Source organism: Hipposideros armiger, unplaced genomic scaffold (assembly GCF_001890085.2).
Source record: "Hipposideros armiger isolate ML-2016 unplaced genomic scaffold, ASM189008v1 scaffold_1231, whole genome shotgun sequence".
Lineage (NCBI taxonomy): Eukaryota > Metazoa > Chordata > Mammalia > Chiroptera > Hipposideridae > Hipposideros > Hipposideros armiger.
Genome location: NW_017732581.1, coordinates 15,654 through 20,683, shown reverse-complemented (window position 1 = coordinate 20,683; position 5,030 = coordinate 15,654).

Below are 5,030 nucleotides of genomic sequence, written 5' to 3'. Positions count from 1 at the left end.
ACTGATCTGCCTCGCCCGGGAAGAGTGCAATGATGGTGCTAACTTGGGCCAGTGAAGCAACATCCTCCACAACTAGACTGAAGAACAAAATGACAACAACTTGTCTGTTCTCCTTCCCCCAATTCCCCAGCACTGTTCCCATCCCCCCAATTCCCCAATAAAAATCTTAAAAAAAAAAAAAGTGTATGTATTGGGCCGGCCAAGTGGCGCTTTGGTTAAGAGATGGCTTGAGAACGCCAGCTCTGAGCAGCAGGGCCCAGGTTCGGATCCCACATGGGGGCCAGTGACACTGCGCCCTCTACAGCTAAGATGGTGAACAACAGCTCTACCTGGAGCTGGGCTGCTGTGAGTCTCCGGCGATGACGGTGTAGACTACAGCCCCTGCTGCAGTAGGCTGCTGTGCGCTGCTGTCAGTGGCCAACAGCCAGCGTGAGCGGCCAAGAGCCACCGTGAGCGGCCCTCCAGAGGCCAGCAACCGATCTGCCCCACCCAGGAAAAACGCAATGGTAACACCAGCATGGGCCACTGAAGCAACATCCTCCACAACTAGACTGAAGAACAAAAGGACAGCAACTTGTCTGTTCCCCTTCCCTGATTCCCCAATAAAATCTTTTTTTTTAAAGTGTATATGTTCAAAGTATTATATAATGACCAGTATGGATTAGAAAGAAAGGAAAGGAAGTAATTAATAGTCTGGAAAAAAAACATCTGGGTGATTCTGCAACCAAGGATCTGACTTTCAACTCTTAATTCCTCTACTTAAGCTGAGTTTGGTTTATTTTCACAACAAACTCATCCGCAACATGACATCTTACACACTCCTGGTGAAAGTTTAAATTGGCACAAGCACTTCAGAAATGAAATGCACATCATCTTATCTCCTGTGGTTAAAGCACACACCCCTGGAGCCCAGCCGTCCATCTTGACCACCCTTTCCAGGGAATTTCTAGCCTTGTGCCCAGGAGACATGCACACTCATGCTTACAGCAAAAACTGGAATAACCATTCATGCATTAACAGAAAAATAGAAAAAGTGTGGAGTAATCATAAAATGTAAGACTTCAGCAGTAAAAATGACTTACTACTAAGGGACAGGATTGAGGACGCAGCCACAGTGTCTTCTTCATAGGTTCTTTTTCTGACACCGTGGTGAGTGCCCAGCTATTTACTTGATCATATTTCCTAAACTGACATTTTTCACACTACGACTTGTGAGCCATTCCTGGTTAATTTTTTAATAAGGAAATAGAAAATGAAATGCTGAAGTTTATTGCAAAGATTCTTAGAAATAACTATCCACTTTGAAACAAAGCCACAGCCAATTGTTTCAGCCATGTCAGAGAGAGGGCCAGGGTGTCACAGGAAACAGCATTGGCTAGAAATGGGCCATGTGATCACTGGCATCTCTGTAGATTTTCTGGGATACAGTGTTTAATGTCACGTGCAAGTGAATTCTATCTGTGAAGGATTTGATGTGTTACTTACATTTAACTTCACACTCAACTGAATTAACTTCTTTTACAGAAGTAGAAACGCACATTGTTGATCAGTGTAAGTTAAACTGGAAAACACTATAAAGGGGAAACCANCTTCGAGGGGTAAAAAGTATAACTATTGCACTGTGTTGTACAGCTGAAACTAATTCTAAAAAATGTGTATTTCATAATAAAAAAGAATTTAATAAAAAAATCATACAATCATATCAACAGACACAGGAAAAGCATTTGACAAAATATAGCAGCCGTTTATGGCAAAAACTCTTAGCAAATTGGGAACACAGGGATCATATCTCAACATGATAAAGTCCATATATGATAAACCCACAGCTAACATCATACTCAATGGAGAAAACCTAAAACCATTCCCCTTAAGATCAGGAACAAGACAAGGCTGCCCACTTTCTCAACTTTTATTCAACATAGCCCTGGAAGTTCTAGCCACAGCAATCAGACAAAAAAAAAAAGGTATAAAGGCATCCAATTTGGTAAGCAGGAAGTAAAATTATCATTATATGCAAATGACACAATACTATACATAAAGAACCCCAAAGGCTCCACCAAAAAACTATTGGAACTGATAAATGAATTCAGTAAGTTAGCAGGATACAAAATCAATATTCAGAAATCAGTTGCATTTGTATACACCAATAACAAACTATCAGAAGGAGTAATTAAGAAAACAGTCCCATTTACAGTTGCTTTAAGAACTATAAAATACGTAGGAATAAATTTAATGAAAGAAGTAAAACACCTGCACTCAGAAAATTATAAGACACTGAAGAGAGAAATCAAGGAAGATACAAATAAATGAAAACACCTACCACGTTCATGGATAGGAAGAATTAACATAGTTAAAATGTCCATACTGCCTAAGACAATATATAGATTCAATGCAATTCCTATCAAACTACCAAGGGCATTTTTCACAGAAATAGGAAATATGATCCTGAAATTTATATGGAACCATAAAAGACCCCGAACAGTCACAGCAATCTTGAGAAATAAGAACAAAGTCAGTGGCATCACACTACCTGACATCAAATCATACTACAAGGTGACAGTAATCAAAACAGTATGGTGCTGGCATAAAAACAGACACATAGATCAATGGAACAGAACAGAGTGCCCAGAAATTAATCCATCCATATATGGTCATTTGATCTATGACAATGGAAGCAAAATTTTACATTGGGATCAAGATAGGCTATTTAATAAATGGTGCTGGGAAAATTGGACTGACACATGCAAAAAATGAAACTGGATTACCTTCTTACACCATATATGAGAATAAATTCAAAATGGATTAAAGACTTAAATGTAAGACCTGAAACCATAAAACTAGGGATTAATTTTGCAGACACCCTGAGCAATATTTTTACTGATACACCCCCCCCCAAGGGAAGTAAAAGAAAAAATAAACATAAGTGATTACATCAAACTTAAAAGTTTTTTCACAGCAAAGGAAACCATCAATAAAACAGAAAGGAAGCCTGCTAAATGGGAGAAGATCTTTGTCAACAAGATATCTGATAAGGGGTTAATATCCATAATTTATAAAATACTCATGCAACTGAACAACAATAAAACAAACAACCCAATTAAAAAATGGGCAGAGGACATGAAGAGGCATTTGTATAAAGAGGACATACAGATGGCCAACAGGTATACGAAAAAAGCCTCAAGCTTATTTATTAGAGAAATGCAAATAAAAACCACAATGAAATACCACCTCACGCCTGTCAGAATGGCTGTCATCAATAAATCAACAAACAACAAGTGCTGGCGAGGCTGTGGAGAAAAGGGAACCCTAGTGCACTGTTGGTGGGACTGCAGATTGGTGCAGCCATTATGGAAGTCAGTATGGAGGTATCTCAAAAAACTGGAAATGGAACTACCTTATGACCCAGCAATTCCACTCTTAGGTATATATCCGGAGAAACTCAAGATGCTAATTCAAAAAATTATATGCACCCCTATGTTTATTGCAGTGCTATTTACAATAGCCGAGACTTGGAAACAATTGAAATGCCTGTCGGTAAAGGACTGGATTAAGAAACTGGGATACATTTATACAATGGAGTATTACTCAGCTATAAAGAAGAATGAAATTCTACCATTTGCAGTGATACAGATGGACCTAGAGAACATTATGCTAAGTGAAATAAGTCAGGCAGAGAAATACAATTATCATATGATCTCACTTATTTGTGGAATCTAAAGAACTAAATAAATGAGCGAAGTAAACAGAAATAGCCTCAGAGATATAGAGGAAAATCTGATAGTTGCTAGATGATGAGGGAGAAGGGGAAGAGATTAGACAACATAAAGGTAACTACAATATTGCCACAGGGATATGAAAGACAGTTTAGGGAATATAATCAACAAGGTTGTAAATACTTTCTAGGGTGTCAGATGGACACATATCTTGTTAGGGAGACCGCTTCATGGATGGTGTAGAGGCTTAACCACTGCACTGTACACCTGAAGCTGACATTGAAAAATAGTGTATGTCAACTGTAATTATATATATATATGTATATATACATAAAAATACATATATATGTATATATACATAAAAATACATATATATATATATATATATATATATATATATATATATAGAGAGAGAGAGAGAGAGAGAGAGAGAGAGAATGAGAGAGAGAGTGGAGTCAATGGAAATGTAAAAGATATGTATGATATCGGGGGTGGGGGGGTGGATTGGGGAAGGGGGGTTGTCACTTTGTAAGAAGTGAAAAGTATAACTATTGCATTGTATTGTACACCTAGAACTAATAAATTTTTTAAAAAGAATGAAATCCTACTATTTGGGACAACATGGATGGTTTTAGAGAGTATTATACTAAGTTACATAAATTAGACAGAGAAAGACATATATTGTATGATTTCACTTATATATATGGAATTCAAAAAACAAATGAAACAAAACAGAAACAGATTTATAGATACAGAGGAAAAAACTAATGGTTGCCAGAGGAGAGGGGCAGGAAGGAGGCAAAAATGGTGAGGGGATTAGGAAGTACAAATTGCCAGTTATAAAATAAGTCACAGGGATGTAAAGCACAGCATAGGGAATATAGTCAATAATATCATACTAACTCTGTATGGTGACAGATGGGTGCTAGACTCACTGTGGTCATCGCTTCATAAGGTATATGAATTCCTACTCACTATGTTGTACTCCTGGAACTTATGGAATATTGTATGTCAACTGTAACTTTAAAATACATTTTGAAAAAAGTAAATAATATTTCTACACTTTTTGCCAAATCATTTGAAAGTCACTTGCAAGCATCATGACCCCCATCCCTAAACACTTCCCCATCCATCTCTTTAAAAAAAGAATATTTCTGGGCTGGCCAACTGGCGTGTTGGTTAAGAACTGCCTTGGGACGCCAGAGGGCCCCGGTTCGGATCCCACATATGAGGGCCAGTGACACTGCTCTCTACAGCTAAGATGCTGAACAACAGCTCGCCCTGGAGCTGGGCAGCCGTGAGTCGCTGGCGACGGCG